This window comes from Mirounga angustirostris, unplaced genomic scaffold (genome assembly GCF_029215605.1).
Source record: "Mirounga angustirostris isolate CCGP_5_RB_7025 unplaced genomic scaffold, mMirAng1.0.hap1 SCAF_2, whole genome shotgun sequence".
In the NCBI taxonomy this organism is placed as follows: Eukaryota; Metazoa; Chordata; class Mammalia; order Carnivora; family Phocidae; genus Mirounga; species Mirounga angustirostris.
This window is the reverse complement of record NW_026991710.1, coordinates 35,606,153-35,624,239: the sequence shown is the minus strand read 5'-3', so window position 1 is coordinate 35,624,239 and position 18,087 is coordinate 35,606,153. Positions and strand designations below refer to the sequence as shown.

The 18,087-nt window shown below is 41.7% G+C and overlaps 1 protein-coding gene across 37 annotated transcripts in view; it reads right to left on the bottom strand.

Annotated features, from left to right (window-relative positions):
• The window catches only part of GRXCR1 (glutaredoxin and cysteine rich domain containing 1), a 309,082-nt gene that overhangs the window by 97,988 nt on the left and 193,007 nt on the right, over positions 1–18,087 (bottom strand). The window contains exon 1 of one of the 37 annotated variants that reach the window (XR_010409384.1): positions 7,007–8,324. The exons of 33 other annotated variants lie outside the window; for them this stretch is intronic. The gene's annotated coding sequence lies outside the window, so the exon portion shown is untranslated. Of the gene's footprint in view, positions 1–7,006; positions 8,325–18,087 lie in introns of those variants that run through there. 3 more of the 37 variants (XR_010409378.1, XR_010409376.1, XR_010409380.1) reach the window with 3 other exon arrangements.

Genomic DNA, 18,087 nt, shown 5'->3' with positions numbered 1-18,087 from the left:
GGGAAAAAAATCAGATTATATAAAATTGCAAAGTATGGTTAGGGTACCTGTATTGGTATATATAGACTCTAAGGGATACCTTGTCCAGAGATGAGACTGGGAGAGTAAAATGGAAAATCAGGGAAAGCTTTATACGTCATGTGTATCAGCCGCCTCTTCGGTTCCACCTCCTAACCACGTCTTCAAGAAACAGTTCCACATGAGCTTTGTTTCATTTTGTGCTGAGAGATACCCCCCGTGAATTTATGCCATACATCTTTTGCTTCGAGCTCTGGATTTTCCCCAGCTCCTCAGGGTAGGCACTGAAAGAAGACCACTCAGCTCTTAGGCATCTGTAGCCTAGAAATGTGTGTGTGGTGAGTGGGGGGGATAGAGATCTCTTGAGGCAATCCTCACCAAAGGGAAAGAGCCCATAAAAAATGCTTCCCCTTGTTGGGGTGGATTCTGAAAGGCATTCTAGACACTCCTCAGAAGGCCCCAGAAGGATGTAGAATCAAAGGAACCCTAGGTGCTCATGGCAGTAATCAATGCACCTTTGTATTGGCTTTCTCTCCTTTCCTCTTCCACATTCCTCCATCTCTCCCTCCTGCCCTGAGATCACTTCTCCTATAAACTACCTGCATGCAAGTCCTTACTTCATATTCTGCTTTTGAGAAGAACTCAGGCTCATACAGCAGACTAGGAAGTTTGATTTTATATGTAAATGCTACAAAGAACCATGGGTTTGTTTTCAGCAGGGGAGTAACATGATTAGCTTTTCAGCTGAATGAGGAAGAAATCCACAGGAGGCTGAGAAACAGAATGGGGGAGAGTTTCTTCATATCTATGGTAACATAAAGTTAGTGAGAAAACCCTGGAAGTAAATGGATTTTTTTTAATGAGAAAATGATGATAATGGCCTTTAAAAATGGCTAACCAGATGGCACTTTCTGACTGCATTTTGTGGAAAAGAAAAATGTGCAGGGACTAGCTTTGGCTCTAGGAGAAATTATTAAGTAGGCAGAGTTTGGGGGTTTGGGGCTCTCCTACTCTTCACCTTTTCCTGTTTTGACATTCTTTTCAGAAACTTTTTAGCAACAATGATGTGCTGGTAAACTACTTTCAGGGAGAGGAACAAAGCCCCGATTTCTAGTGTTAGCCAATTTCTGTTTTGGGAATACTCCCACCACAGCCAATTTCAAACTGCTAAGCATTTCACAACCGACTAACTAACATCCTGAACATTTAACAACCCTTTCCCCCCTCCCTCCCCAACAACTGCCACTGCCACAGGAAAGCCCCAGCTACTCTGAACTCAGGCAATCAGTACTCTAGTTTCCTCTCTTTCTCGAAATGCAAACTGCCTTTCATTGCTCTTCAATGCAATCTTTTCAGGAGAGATTCTAGTATCCTGGATTTTGATTCCTTCCCCACCCAATGCTTTTCCTCCCTTGTCTCCAGAGAACATTTTATGTTTATAAGGTATGGTGGGTGCTAGGGTGTGTCCACACCCCTCCCCTTTTCCGGGCTGGTACACTGTCCTCAGCTACTGAGTGGTGGCTGCTAACTCTTCTCAGCTGCTTCTTCCTCTGAATAGAGGATAAGTCCCTCAGATGAATGGGAGCCACTTTATCCAGGAGACTGCAGGGGGGAAGGGCAGCTGACTACTGACATGACACAGAACCTCACACTGATCTACCAGTATTAACAACTCATCTTAATAAGACCTGATGAGCAAGAAGATCTGAATATAATAAGACACACTGCTCCAGAGTGTGGGTGATAAACCCCACAAAGATCCAAGAACTTGCAACTCCTGGTGAATTATTTAGGAGTCTGATGGATTGAGGCATGTTGGAAACCCCTCTCAAAAGGAAGAGACAAATTATTTTGCCCCTTCTACGTCTAAGAAAGAAGCAAAGCGCTTTGTGGACCTCTTCAGGTGTTAGAGGACACATCCATTTTTCACATGGCACAGAAGCTTGCTCGTTTGGGCCAGGGCTCACACAAAGAACAGCTGCAGGCTGAAATATGAGCAACACTGAAGTGTGGTTCCTACAACCCAGCAGATTCCATGTTCCTAGAGTATCTGTAGTGAAGACGGGCATTCTGTCAGAATCTCTAGCCAGCCTCAACAGCAAAGACACAGCACCAATCCCTAGGGTTCTGGGTCAAGACCAAGACCATGCCATACCCTGTCCCATACTGTCCAGAACCTGCCACCTGATAGACCTTTAGAGTAGCATCTTGAAGGTACAGATGATGCATCTGTCATCAGCTTAGAGATGACACCCTGTGGGAAAGGGGCATCCTTCTTCAGGATGCCCCTTATACCTTTTTTTTTTTTTTAAAGATTTTATTTATTTTTTAGAGTGAGCGAGAGAGAAACAGCATGAGAGGGGAGAGGGTCAGAGGGAGAAGCAGGCTCCCCGCTCAGCGGGGAGCCCGATGTGGGACTCGATCCCAGGACCCTGGAATCATGACCTGAGCCAAAGGCAGATGCTTAACCATCTGAGCCACCCAGGCGCCCGAGGATGCCCCTTATACCTTAAGCCAGGGGTTATTATATGGTGCTATATTGCCAACAGCTAGAACTCATGGGTCCAGGAACCAATGGGAAGATGTAGGGATGATCCCACTCACCATCACTCCTAGGCACCCAGCTGGGGAATTCCTACAACTTTAGGTATTATTAGTTTTAAGTTCTTGGTCCCAGAAGGGAATACTTCCACCAAGTAACACAATGAGAGGCTCACTAAACTTAAAGCTACAGCTGACATCTAGTCACCCTAGGCTCACCATGACAGTAATCTAGTTAGTATAAAAAGGAGTTATTGTACTGGCAGAAGGATTTGACCCTGATCGTCTCAAAGAGATAGAACTGCTGCTACATGTTAGGGGCAGATAAAAATATATCTGGTACCCAAGTGCCTCTCTTGGTACTTAATTGGTTTTAAATGTAAATGGTCGAGGAGAGCAACCATTGCTTGACAAGGGTATAGTAATCAGAGGCTCAGACTCCACAAGGACTTAAAATATGGGCCATCCAACCAAGCAAAGCACCTAGACCAGCAGAAGTACTAGCTAGGTAGGAAGAGGGGGTCTAAAATGGATGAAAAAGAGGGAGAAAATAAATACCAGCTATCACTTCCAGACTAACCACAGTGTGGGGCTATAGCTTATCCCATTAACTCTCCCACTCACTATGGCAAGTTTGTGCCTGGATGGAATACACTTAGTGGAAGAAGCAAGTAAATCTGAACTGGGCAAGAGGTGACTGTAGTGGATGCTCCCAGTCTCCTTTCACAAGGCCAGCTGACCCATTACCCTTGCATCCCCAGCATAGTGAGTATCGGCTGCTAAAAACTCACAGCTTCCCCTTTCTCTGGGTAAATGTCTTAGCAGAATGGATGACGCCTTGACACACATACATGGACAGCCAATGGCCAAGGACAGACTGACACAGGCATATTAAATGCCAGCCCCTTCCTGCAAGGTGGGAATAAATCCATGGTGCAATTTGTATTCTGAGTATCCAGACTGAAGCTGGTCTCCAGCCAAGATCTCTCCCTTGCTGAGCTTTCTTCTCCTGCCCTAGCCTGTTTCCTTCACCCCTTTCTTCTGAGAGTTCTCCCTCAATAAATCACTTTTCACAAGAACCTAATCTCAGGTTCTGCTCCTAGGGACTTCAACCTAAGCCTAAGAGATCGCTGGAGCAGGAAAATGGGGGAAATAATGGAAAGAATTTCAGGCGGCAGATCAAAATAAAGACCAAAATATGTGGGGACAAATGTTTTTTCATTGTCCTTTAAATCCTACTGGGATGTTGTCAGCTTCTATCATGCAAAATAAGTTAACATTCAGCTTGCACATGTGCGGAGGATTAAAGAAACAGTATTGTTAGAAAGGTACCAAAGAGGATTTCTGTCGCAGGTAGACATTTAATAAAGGGTGGCTCTTACTACCAATACTAATAATATTCTTTGAAATGATTGTTTTAAAAAGCTTGTTATGACTAGCAAAATCTGGACAAGCAGAGCAGCCTTGCTGAACGGCTTGCTGAGAGAGTCTGCCCTGCTCTGCATGCAGAGAGCTTTTCTATCATTGTTCTCCTCAAATGTGAAATGAGTTCCGCCTCACTGACTGCAGAGCCCCTGAGGTGATTGGCTTGGGGGGGGAGCCGGAGGGGGACGGCGAAGGAAGAAGCTGTGGGAATGATCCCTGCGACTCTGTAACTCATTGTGTTCTGTATTTCATTTTGTTTTTGATTCAATGTAGGCAAGCAGAAGGGAAAAATAAAGCAATGTGCAGTGTTTGGGGGATGCTCCTTGGTGCGTTAGATGGCTCAGCTTAAATCAGATGTGGCAGGCACCTTTTTAAAATGACACAATTAGCGCCCTGCTATGATGATGGCAGATAACTAATAGACTTAGACTTCTGTTGTGGTTATTTAGTAATAAATTGTTTACCATCCCTATTGTCATTTGAGGTTTGTGAAGTTCTAGTGTTAGAATAATAGCATCAGGTAAAAAGCTCTAGGCTTTAGAAAAGATGGATGGTAGCCAGAAATCATAAGAAATGAATACTGAAAACAAAACAAGATAAAATAAGAGGAAATGAACCTGGGAAGACAGGAAAAAACAAGGACAGGCAGAATAAGTGTTATGAAATAGGATCACTATTAAAGTGCTTTTGTAAATCAAGTAGCATGATCTAATGTGACTTAAATTGCATAAAATAAAAATTAAATCTTATCAAAGTTCTTGAGTAATGGTGTGGCAGGCACTGTTGCTTGTTTGTCCAACAGTTATTTCCAAACCCATGCCCCATGCTCCCTCCACCAGAGACACAACACCATATATTCACATTCCCAGCCTCCTGGTATAACAAGCAGTGGCCATGAGACCCTCTTCCAGCTAATGAAATGTAAGACAGTACTTCTAGGAAGTTTCCAGAATTTTCTTTTTCTGAGAGAAGAGGCACACCTACATAGAATGTTCTTTTTTGCTATGCTTCTTTTTCTGTTTTTGACTCTGGCTTGGCTTTAAAGCACTGGCAGTCATCTTGAATCCATGAGGGAAGTTCACAAACAAGCTAAGGATGAGAAAGCCGAACAGGAGGAACTGGGTTGTTTACCACATTATCAAGCCACCAAACAACCTGAGCACCACCCCAGCCTTTTCTGGACTTCTTAATTGATACAATAAACGAATAAATGTCTGAGTATTTTAAGCCATGTCTAGTAATCTGCTCTGTGGCTTATAACAGAGCACATCCATATATTTACAGATAACTCCCTGATTAGTGTTGAAAGGCATAACAAGTCAATCCAGGCTGTTATTAAAGAAGAGATAGAGACCACCTCTGCCCAGGAGAGGCAGGCCAGGCTTTTAGGATGACAGGTGCTGTACAGGAATGCTCAGACACAAGGTGCATGGGTCGCTGGCTGAGCTCCCAGGTATGGAGCCAAGAGCCAGGCTGGCAAACACAAGGCCAAGTACTCACAGGAGGTTAAGACTACGGAATCCAAAACAAGGACCCAGCTAGGGGCCGAAGCCAAGAGAGAATCTCAAACAGAGGAACTGACCTCAGGAAAACAGGTTTGTGTGGCAGAGGCTAAGCCAAGTTTAAAGGCAGCAGCTAAGATTTCCCAAAGGAAATGAGTCCAGCCAACAAAACTTGCAGTACCATAATGCCTTTTAAGGAGTGGTCCAGGGCTTCCCATGCAGCCCTGGTTTTAAAAGACCTTATGTTAGGGGAACAAGATCTTCCTAAGATTTACTGAATTTAGATGTCCTGCCTCTGTCCCCCAGTAAGCTCTGAGTACTTACAATATTTTACAGTAACTATGAGTTTGTCTTCTCATAAGAAAGAATTTAGTTCCTCTGAGGACAGAAATGCTTTATTTGTCTTTGTGTCTCATTACCTATCAGAGTACTTAGCAATGACTCTGATTCTACAGGGGCCAATGACAGGCTGCTCTAAGATGGGCCACTTTGGCATGAACATCATTTTGAGTTAAAAGTAATCAAAACCCATTAGATAAGGAAAAGCTCTCTTCCTGGTCTTCAACTGCCTAAATTTACATTGGCAAGGAGAGCCTGTATCAGGAACAGAGTTATTAACAGAGACTCCCCTTTACCTAAGACTCTTATCTGTGAAATAGGGCAACCTTTGTTTTTTGAAACATCTCCTTTCACCTTCCTGCTAATGGCCTTTCTCCCCTTTGTAACCTCAGACCCCACCCCTCTCCTTAGCTCATGCAAACTTCATGTTGCCTCATTGTTCTTGGAATTTCCATGTCTGTGGGGATTCCCTTATATACACTATTAAATTTTATTTTCTCCTGTTAACCTGTCTCACATCAATTTGATTCTCTAAGTCCAGCTAGAAGGACCTTGTAGAGCAGAGAAAGGTCTTCCTCCCCAACAATTCACAGTTTGTTTAGAAGATGGATAATAGGGGCACCTGGGTGGCTCAGTTGGTTAAGCATCCAACTCTTGATCTCAGCTCAAGTCCTGTGTTGGGCTCTACTTTAAAAAAAAAGAATATGGGCAATAAAAATAATAACAGTATTTATTGAGCACTTACAATGTGCCAGACATTGTGCAAAATGGTTTATACACAATAGTTCATAGGAAATCATCACAATCATTATCCTGACTTCAGCAATGAGAAAACTAGGGCTTATAAAAGTTAAATAAATTTCCCCAGAAAACCCACCCAGGAGATAGCAAACTCTGCATCTGAATCCAGGTCACCTCCCTCCAGAGAATAGTGTTCTTACTCCCTCATGGAGGGAAAGAGAACACAAAAATCATTTAAGACACTACTAAAGAATTATGGTATTTGTCTCTTTTTTCTCTCATAAAGGAAACTGGGGATTCTTAGAAACTTGGGGGGTTTTTTGCCCCTGTGAATAATTGATAGAGCTATGTTTTCAAGGGCCTGGACATAAACAAGATGAAGTTGGGTAGTTACAAGAATTAGAGAAAGTAAAAGTTGGGCATCCTGAGAAAGAACTTACGTGAGGGGCCGCATGAGCTCCTACAGCCTCAGTAAAGCATCACGGGGCTGAAGGAGCAGAGATGAAGAGAGATGCACCAGAATCCATGACCAACACCATCTCTAGGTTTTCTGGCCTCTCACAACCCTGCATATCCTGCAGATCACAATGGGTAGGGAAAGAAGCCCCAATGATGACTAATATAGGATCTTCCTGTCCACCCTGAGAAATAGGAGGCAAATTATTAGTCACCTTTAATCTGGTATGGAAAAATCAAGTCAAATGATGTTTCCAGGAGTGGTGGGTTCTGCCTCACCATTACACCTCCAACAGAAACAAGGGAAGGAAAAGAGAGAGGAAGGGACTGTGGTGCACACTGAGTGGGCAGCTACCTAAGTTCCAGCACAGGCTTTGGGTCTGCTTCAATCCTGATAAGCTCTCACCACCAAGTCTCCACTTCAGGGGTACAGATTCATCTCCAGAAATCTCAGAAATACGAAAAACACTTCTTGAGAAAGCCAACTTAATAACTGAGGCAGAAAGCACTGGCCATGGAGGATGCTGAAGTAGGCACAAACTAAGAGGAATAATAAAAGAAAAAAAAAATCTACATGAAAAGAAAAATCCCACAATTAGAGGAGGAGCCCTGACAGCTGTGACTAATTAAGAGACTCTATGATGTTGTGTCTCAAGGTTCCATGATTTAGTTTTTCGTATGATTAAAAAGAGAGGTGGTCACCTCAGGAAAGGATGGTTGGTTTATTTGTATTACCCTTTAAGAGATTTCCTAATACTTTCATTTACCTGACAAATGTGCATAACTTTATGCTGTCCTAGAACTATAGTTAAAAGCACAAGAGGCAAATTTTCAGACTTCAGGCTCCTGCTACTGAGTTTTAATTGTGAATGAAGTTCCATGACTCTAGAAGCCCAATACTACTGAGTATTGATTCAATTGGCCCAACATACAAAATTTGTGCATGACTACAAGCTATGTGCTTCCCAGAAATTTCAGTTATTTTCCTGAGATTGTAGGAAATAGGATCCATGACCCCTAGGAGACAAATGACTCCCTTCTTGAACCAAGTTTCTGGCACTCTATGGGTCATGTGTAAAGATCATTGTTAAAGAACCTCATAAAGGGAAACCCCTGGAACCCTCTGAGGCTGACACAGTCCGTGGTACAACCACTTACACATCATTCATTTCTCTCCTTCTTCTGTGTTAGAGAAAGACCACTAGTTCACAGACCTGTACCTCTGAAACGAATAATACATTATATGTTAAAAAAAAAAAAAAAGAAGAAGATAGCAGGAAGGGAAGAATGAAGGGGGGGAAATTGGAGGGGGAGACGAACCATGAGAGACGATGGACTCTGAGAAACAAACTGAGGGTTCTAGAGGGGAGGGGGGTGGGGGGATGGGTTAGCCCAGTGATGGGTATTGAGGAGGGCACATTCTGTATGGAGCACTGGGTGTTATGCACAAACAATGAATCATGGAATACTACATCAAAAACTAATGATGTAATGTATGGGGATTAACATAACATAATAAAAAAAATGGAAAAAATAAATAAATAAATAAATCTTAAAAAAAAAAAAAAGACCACTAGTTTAAATGTATTGCTTTCTAACACTTACTAAAGTACATTCGCTACTTCATTAGGGATGCTTTATTTTTTTTCTTTTATTTCTTTTTACTCACTTAATATCATTCCATGCTGATAATTTGCCATTATCAAAACTGTGTTCCATCGACTCCCGAAAAAGGGCTAAGGCACAGCTAGTTACAAGACTAGAGTCCAAAAGGATTAACATCTTGGACTAACACAATAAAATTAAATTTTGTTGAACATAGAGTCCTGTATATAAACACAGAAAAAAGCATGAGTATTATATTAAATAAAAACAGATGTTTTATGGGATTGAAAGATTTAACCTCATGAATCTTTTCACTGAGAAAAGATGTTTGAACGAGTCAACAAGCCAACATCACACCATTGTGACGTGGCCACCAAAAATATTAATTTAGTCTTAAGCTACACTCATGGAAGTGGATGAGATGGGCTTCTCCCTATCCTGGTATGATCAGTTTGGGTAGGTTCAATGCCCATACGATGGTGAGACTTGAATCCATATCTTGCCAAAGACTCTGAATCTCTTGCCCCTAGACTTCGTAAGATCTTGGCAGAGATAATATAGAGAAAATTCAGGCATCCAATGAGTGGTTGGGCACTAGCTGCTTAGTGGATAAGAGCCCAGGTTCTGGAGTCAAACTTTCTGATAGTTACATCACTTACCATCGTGTGACCTTGAGCAAGGTACTCAGTATCCGTGAACTTGTACCAGCTTGCTTCTGCTGCTTAACCAACCACCCCAAACAGAGTACAGTACAACACTAAGCATGTATTGCTCACTCATGAGTCTGCTGTTTAGCTGGCAATAGGCAGATCTGGCCTAAGCTATGCACGATTTGGCTTCAAACTGTTTTTGGGTCCAGGTCTGTTCTTCATGTGTCTCGCTGTCTTAGGACCTGTCAGCCTCCTGCAGCATGCCCTTCTCTTGGTGATGGAAGGGGTGCAAGAGGGAAAACTCAGCCACATCTATTACCATCCCACTGTCCAAGGGGAGTCATGTGGCCAAAACTTAAGTCAAGGGCTGCATCCTCACATGGCCGTGGCAGAAGTGTGTTGATGCATGACACACATTGGAAAAACATTTAACTGACCACAAAGCCATAGTATTCTCACAGACAAAATAAGTTTACTGCACCTACCAGGTATGGCAGGCAGACCAATGATTGGCCAAAAATGCCCCTGTCCTAATCCCCACAACCTGTGAATACAGTACCTTATATGGCCAAAGAGACTTTGCAGACACCGTTGCCCTAAGGATCTTGAGACAGGAAGATTATCCTGGATTCTCCAGGTAGGCCCAGAACAAATCACAAAGGTCTTTAGAAGGGAAAGAAGAAGATGGGGAGTTAGAAAAGGGGACATAACACTGGAAGCAGAGGCAGGACCAGGAGCCAAAGAATGTGGCCAGCCACCAGGAGCTGGAAAAGGCAAGGAATGGATTCTTCCCTAAAGCCTCCAGAGGGAACACAGCCCTACAGAAAGTCCCATAAGGCCCATTCCAGACTTCTGACCTCCAGAACTAAAAAGTAATAAATTTGTGTCATTGTAAGCCACCCAGTTTGTGGTAATCTGTTTCAATAGAAATAGGACAGTAATATACCAGGTGAGTAATTATCATTGTTCAGTCTCCCCTACATATGGATACCGCAGGCTTTATCTTTCGTATAACCACGTAATTAATGTGGATGCCAAAGGCCTTGCTCTTTATTTCTGGGGAAAGTCAGGAGTCCCGTGTCATTGAAAAGGAAGTGTTCACATGGAATAGTTTGGAAGGAGCTCAGCAGAATCTTGAAACATGAGAGGGCATCACCTCTGCCAGATGATTCCCAAGCAGCGTGCTGACAGCTGTTAAAGGAAGGCCTCACGAGTCTGCCACGAGAGGACACACAAAGCTGGCTCTACATCCAAGGTCACGTGTAGGTAAGCAAGGCTGTTCTGCCAGCATGGGCTGCTTCTGGGGCACTCATGAGCAGGGCAATCCCACAGCTTGTCCATGCGGCCCCTGCTCTAACCCATGAAGTCCACAGCCCCCCAATCGTGAGACCTGCCAATTTCCCCTGAGGTCACAGCCCACCCAACTCTTCTCCCTTCCTAAAATGACCCTCATTCAGTCTCCTCCAGATTGGCACTCTCTCCCCCTGTTTGAGCTCCACTGACTTGTTAGAACATAATTCCCCTGCGCCTACTCTTCTGACAAAACCTCTCTCTTGCCAATCAGTAACCTGGCTTTCACTACTCTACCCATTTTGTGGACGAGCCAAGCTTTCAGACTTTTCATATAATAAAGATCTTCAATTCCATACCCTCAGTTACATAAAAGGTGCAAAAAAGGGGCAACTTAATTCTTTCATGGCCTAACAGCTGGAGGAGTTAATCAAGAAGACATGACTATCGGCTGACAGGCAGTCAGAGGCTCCTCACGCCCTCCCCTATTCTTGGAATGAATGCTCTGCCCACCTTTCCCACAATGGGAGCTGTTTCAAGGAGGCAGCCTTGAGAGAGCAAGGTGTTGAGGTCATCTGGATAGCATTTGTGACTGAAGCCAGTGAAGGCCTCTACGTAAACTTTTGAAATTCTGGCAGGTATGGAGATCCACTCATCTTGTGGCTGCTCAAGACAAGCTTCATATGTAGGTTCCCTTGCTTATTAAACCTGCCTTCTACTGATCTGAAGTGGCCTGCCTCTTTCCCTGGTCAATTCCTGCCCTCCATGTATGGGAACTCGTTTCAGATTTCATCGGGGAAAGCTCTAGAGGTTGGGAATTAATGTTAATTTTGTTGTTTGGGAATCAATAAAATAAGGAATACTTCTACAATTAGTTTTTTAACTATGAGGGAGAGTTACATGAACAAAATGTGCATCTATCTCTTTCTTCCTAACAAGATGTTCTAAGGCATAAATTGTCAGAAATTAGGTGAGATAATGAATTGTTGCAAAAATAAAACTGAGCAACAACATCCTAATTATTACTTGAATAGACTTGTGCGCATGAACCGACATCCCTTAACAAAAATTTCTGTATGACATTTTAATCTGTCTATAATTTCTAAAATTCCTTCCAGGCAATAGCGATTGAGGAATTGACACATTTATATAGTGTGTCAACTTATAGACTATTAAATGTTTATATTGCTTTTTTTTTAAAGATTTTTTTTTTTTTGACAGAGAGAGACACAGCGAGAGAGGGAACACAAGCAGGGGGAGTGGGAGAGGGAGAAGCAGGCTCCCCGCAGAGCAGGGAGCCCGATGCGGGGTTTGATCCCAAGACCCTGGGATCATGACCTGAGCCGAAGGCAGACGCTTAATGACTGAGCCACCCAGGCACCCCTGTTTATATTGCTTTTATACAAAATTCAAAGTACTGGGTTTGAGAGAAAATATCAGAAACTCTGTAAGCATGAGTAGGGCCACCCAAAGGATGCTTGTCTAGTCCTGCTATTATATTGCTTTTAATGTTTAGAAACATCAGATGCTAATTTCCTAATTATGTGGTAACCATTAGTTGCCAGTAAGAGTTCATTAAGCAGTTTCCAGTCATCTTGTGGAATCTGTGGGTTTGCTCAGCATGTTGTTCTAAAGTCAGAATTCAGGTAAATTAATGGATTAAGCTTCAAGCTTCCACGAATTAAAATGTCGTGATGATCCCATGTCCTGATGATAAAAGTGCTTTGATGAATAGGGAAGAATGAGAATTATTCCAAGGAGATATTCACTGAACTAATGAGAGAAAGTTGTACTAAGATTCATGGAACTTGGATAAATGTTCATGGTCAGAGTCACTGTTAACTGACTTCTGGAGCCTCGTAGGATCAAGGTAAGAGTCATTAATTATGCAGATCACCCTTCAGTTCTTGGACCTTGAGATGGAACTAAATTAGAAAGAAAGCAAGAGAAGTTGAAGAAAGGACTACAACAAAATGATGGTCTAATAAGACAAAGACTAAATGGAGGAAAAGATAAGCATTGGAGAAATGAAGAATGGGTGCAGAGGCTATGTTAGGCCAATAAGAAAACAGAGAGGGAGAATCCTCTGGAAAAGGAAGAGAAAGTCAAGTTTTGTATCTGAATTCTTACAGAAATCACTTTATACAACCATTCACAATACACCACTGAATAGTTCATGAAGGCAGGAGTTGGGTTTTAGTCCTCACATTATCTAGCTTAGTGACGGCTCCATAATAGATATGTAGTAAGTGGTAATTAAAAGAATGATTGAATGAATATAGAAGATAACCTACAACAGAAAGAATTTAATGGAGCAAGCTACTGACACTTCACCATGCAAAATCACTTCCTATCTGTAGAGAGCAAAATGGAGTCTCTCATGTCAAGCAGGGGCCTGTGTCAAGCCATGACGCAAGCAGGTAAGGTACCACTGCTAGGAGACATCGTGGGGACCCACGTCAGCTGACCCCCCAGAACTGATAATGAGCAGAACCAGAGGAGGTCTGCAAAGACCCGAAACTGATGAAATCCCTTTAAGAGGGGAAGGATTTTGGCAACAAACTATCAGATTCTTCAGACCTGACCCCTCTGTGTCTGACCACTTAAAAAAGGCAACTGCCGCTGAAGGTCCTGTCTGATGGATCTCCGAACAGAACCCAGATCCTTCACTGCTTGAACATCAGGAGCAGTGAGTGCTGAGAGCTGACCAGGACCAGACCAAGGCCTTATCTCAACTGTGCGCCCAGAGACTGACTTCAAGTTGGGTTCCTTAACTTCCTGCGCCCTCTGTTATCGTGTCTGTTTGTGGCTTGTCTTCTGTCCTGCTCTGTGTGCCGTATAAGAAGCCATATTGAATCCCATGGTGAATTGTCATTGAGTTTGGAATCCTGAACCTGCTTCATAATTGTGATTTAACTTTGCTTTCTGACTGAATAAAGCTGACATTGTGGAAAGACATTCCTCATGTGTGCGCCTTCCTGACGTGCTCCCGACACTATCCAGTATGGGAAATCTCCAAACCCAGAGGGGGTGGAAAAGAAGAAAATAATCACGGTGGAAGAGAATTTCACTTAATTCATTAACTCAAAGAAAGAACATTTATTGAGGTCCTCACCAGTGTCAGTGTCAAAAGCTGTGGCCTCGAGTAGCAAAGTGTTGGTAGGTGGAAGGTGGTCACGGTCACAGCACGCCAGCTAGTTTGAACAATTGCTTCAAGCTTACACGCTCCTTGCCTGCTAACTGCAGTTCATTGGTTGGAAGCAGAACTAGCCTCCTTTGCTTGAGGTTTCACGGGCCTTGAGGAATAAAGGACCAGACTTTCCTGGAAGCTAAGGCCTGACCCCATTAGAAACAGCTGCCTCTGATACCAACCAGCCTGTTCAGGGTCACGTTGACATATGATTAACGGCCTGAGCATCAGCGTCTCCTGCACATAGCCCCCATCATTTCCCAAGCCTTCTGCTTTAAACATCCCTCCACTGCCCCGCCTTCGCCTAGACTGGGAACATGGTCTTTGAGACATTAGTCCACCATCTTCCCAAGTTGAGCCTTCCTGAATAAAACAACCTATCACTCATCTCTCGAGTATTGATATTCAATAGGTGAGCAGCCAAACTGAGTTTAAGACCAGTTCGCTGCTGGGGAACAATAGGACCTTCAGGCCCATCGGTTGGCAAGCCTTTAATTGTACATAAAAAATAGATCAGTAGTACCAGCCCATTTTTGGTGCTTCTTTCCCTGCTTTTTGGATAACAAGTCACCTAATTTCTTAATGTAGTTTCTTGCATCATTTGGAATTGTATCAAAAATCCTACAGTTTCTTGCTACTTCCTGATAGCTAAAAGAGGCAATATTTTCATTAGTAAATGTTTATTTTTTTTTTTAAGATTTTATTTATTTATTTGACAGAGAGAGAGAGAGCACAAGCAGGGGGAACAGTTGAGGGAGAGGGAGAAGCAGGTTCCCCACCAAGCAGGGAGCCTGATGCGGGGCTCGATCCCAGGACCCTGGGATCATGACCTGAACTGAAGGCAGACGTTTAACCATCTGAGCCACCCAGGCGCCCCAGTAAATGCTTATTTTGATAGAACATTACATAAAAATTTTTTCTGAGTAAATGTGATATTGAATCCTCTAACAATGTTTCATACACAGAGAAGATGCTCAAATTATTATTAATAATGATATTACCTCATAAAGTTGCTATGAGAAATAAATATGTCAATACACATAAATAATAAGAACAGTGCATTCTGTACTTAATCAACATTTAGTATTACTGTTGCCACCGGGACCAAGGAGTCATCAAGAGTATCACCTTGTTTTCACTGGAATATTATTCTATTGCCAAAGCTAGATGAAGTGAACCAGAGATGAATAATAATAGGTAGAGCCAGGAATTTCTGTTAATCATCCATCCTAAAGTTAGTGAACAACGCTGAGCAGGGGTCTTCCTTGAGCTAACCCATCACCCCCTTCCTTTCAATCTCAAAACAATTTAATCAAATGATGTTATAGAGATGATAAGTTTTGCTAAATTTTGAAAATACAATTTAAAACTGAGTGGAAGCTATTTAATTCTGCAGAAAAACCTTCCCTAGGTGAAGATTTGAATGTTCAATAAACAATAGATTTTTAAATCTGCTACACAAATATTGAAGTTTCAAAAGACTAAATCATATCATAACATTGTTAACTATGATAAGTATATTATGATATGATTTAGTCTTACCAATCTTCTTATTTGTAATTATAACGTTTCAAAAGGTAAGGCTGAGTGTTCTTATAGATAGCATTGTACTTTTAAAAACTAACAAAGCCTAAACAGTCAAAGGCAGGGTTCTCATGTTACTAGCTTTGGGCCAGACGCTTGATTTCTCTTACACTTACTTATCTACAAACAGGCATTATAATAGTCATTTTCCTGCTTATTTCACAAAAATCTTCGGTACAATCAAGTAAAATAATGTATGTGAAAACCTTTGCAAAATGCAAACTGTTCTGCAAATGTATGATTATTTTTATTTTCCTTATCTTAAAATGTTAAAAATGTCATAATTATAAGCACATCAATCACAGATGTTCATGTAAATACAAAGATGAAAGTTATACGTTTGAGTTCTTAGAAAGGAGCCAGCATAATATATGGTATAACTATTTTCCTTTTTTGCATCTATTTTTCTCTAATATAGTAGTTTTAAATTTGTAAAAAGAGGGCGCCTGGGTGGCTCAGTTGGTTAAGCGACTGCCTTCGGCTCAGGTCATGATCCTGGAGTCCCGGGATCGAGTCCCGTGTCGGGCTCCCTGTTCGGCAGGGAGTCTGCTTCTCCCTCTGACCCTACCCCCTCTCATGTGCTCTCTCTCATTCTCTCTCTCTCAAATAAATAAATAAAATCTTTAAAAAAAAATTTTTGTAAAAAGAGGGAATTAAAATTATAGGAATTACAGAAAAAGATTCTGAGTATACAACAGATTATACATGTTTGAAGAGAGGGTCAAGATAAGATTACTGATTCTTAATTACCATCTGAAATTTAATCTCGGAAGAAAATATTAGAAAAAAAAAATGACCTTGATTATCTGCATCACTGACCTACCCCAAGAAACTTTGGAAATATGTTGCCACTAAGATCCAGGTGTATCTCAAATCTAATCATGCACTGAGTGGATGAGAGCCATGAGCTACATAGTGGCTTTGTAATTTGTCTTCCATGAAGTAACTAATTTTAAAAAATAAATAAAAAATATTTTTTTCTAAAATTTTCCAGTTATGAGGAGTAAAATCATTTATCTAGATAGGCTAATCCTTTCAGCAGAATATCTTAAAAAGAACTAAAACAGAACACCTACATCAGAATGATGGTAATTTCAGGAACCATTTCTAAATCAACAAATTGATAAATTAGGATACCAGTAGGAAACAAGTCTGTCAGGATATCTTTAGTTATCTTTGGCTCAGGAAAGACTTTCCTGGTGATCTAACATGATCAGAAGAACAAATAACAGATCGATACATAACTTCTTTGTTTCCCCCCTTAAATAGTGAGGACATAAAGGACATTAAGGAATATTTTTATTAACTCTAGTGAACTGGATGAATTTCCCTTTTACACGCTAGATCAGTGATTCTCAAACTTTAGTGTACGTACAAACAACCTAAACAGCAGCTAATAAATGCATATTTCCATGCCACAACTAGATTTCAGGTTTTCAGATTTCCAAACCGGCCTTTCTTGAGCATTATACTCTTGTCGTTTCTGGGAGAGATGGAAAAGCCAAGCACCTGTATCTGAAGAGCCATAATCTAGACCTTGAGTGATTGGAGGCCTTGAGTGATTCACAAATGAAACAATGAACCACCCTCTATAAGGCCCACCTAAGCATCCAAGTGACTTTTCTCTTTTTACCTCCTGGTCCGTTCCTACCCACAAAAACCTTAATTAATACTGCACATCCTCAATCATCCCGAATTCTGTAGGGTAAACTAATTAACAAGTGAAATGGGAATTTGCTCTAACATCTCTTTTATAGATAATTTTCTAAATAAATACTGCTGAGAGTATTTATAAGAGCCTGGGTGGCTCAGTTGGTTAAGCATCTGCCTTTGGCTCAGATCATGATTCCAGAGTCCCGGGATGGAGTCCCACATTGGGTTCCTTGCTCGGCAGGGAGCCTGCTTCTCCCTCTGTCTGCTGCTCCCCCTGCTTGTGCTCTCTCTTTCTCTTTCTGACAAATACATAAATAAAATCTTTAAAAAAAAAAAAAAAGTACTGCTAAAGAAGTATAAATGTTTGAGGCAAATAATTTCAAAAACTACTCTCTGCACAGTTGAAATTTTTGCAAGGTACGTGCCAATATTCTACGAGACAGGAATAACAGAATGGGAAACTAACAGAGAGGAAGCCAAGTGATTTACAGATTCTTTGGAAGCTTTTATTTATATTTAGTGTTTCCTCTCAAGTTTCAAGTTGAGTGCTTTAAGATTTTATAACTTAAAACAGGAAGAAAGATCTGTTTCTTCAATTATAGTTCCTTGCTTCGATAAGATTGTGCATTGAAACCTTAATCAAATATCTAAGATACCACTCCTCATTTTTTCCTCCCTGAGAAAAATTGCTACATTATGGTTACATCCAGTTAAGTTTGCTGCTTACTTTCTAAGGGATATAGAAAATATACAGAGATCCAGGGAAGAGTCACATCTGATCCCATAACCATAGGAGTAACTGAATGGTAACTTCTATTTTCAGTCCCTGGGGCTTCCCTGCTACTGCATTGTGGGAAACCTACTCAGTCACCCTAAGGCACATGCCGAAGACATTTGTCACTCTTTACGACATACCTATCCTTTAGCAAGAAGCAAGCATCCAAGTTAGCTCTCTATATAATTCTGTGTAGGTGTATTGCACCCTCCAAGGGGTGCTGTTTACACAATGATGTGAAGGGAGCCCCCTAAAATAGTGCATCTGGCAGCCACCATCCAAGGTAAGAGCTCCTTTAACTTATGTTATGTCCTGGAG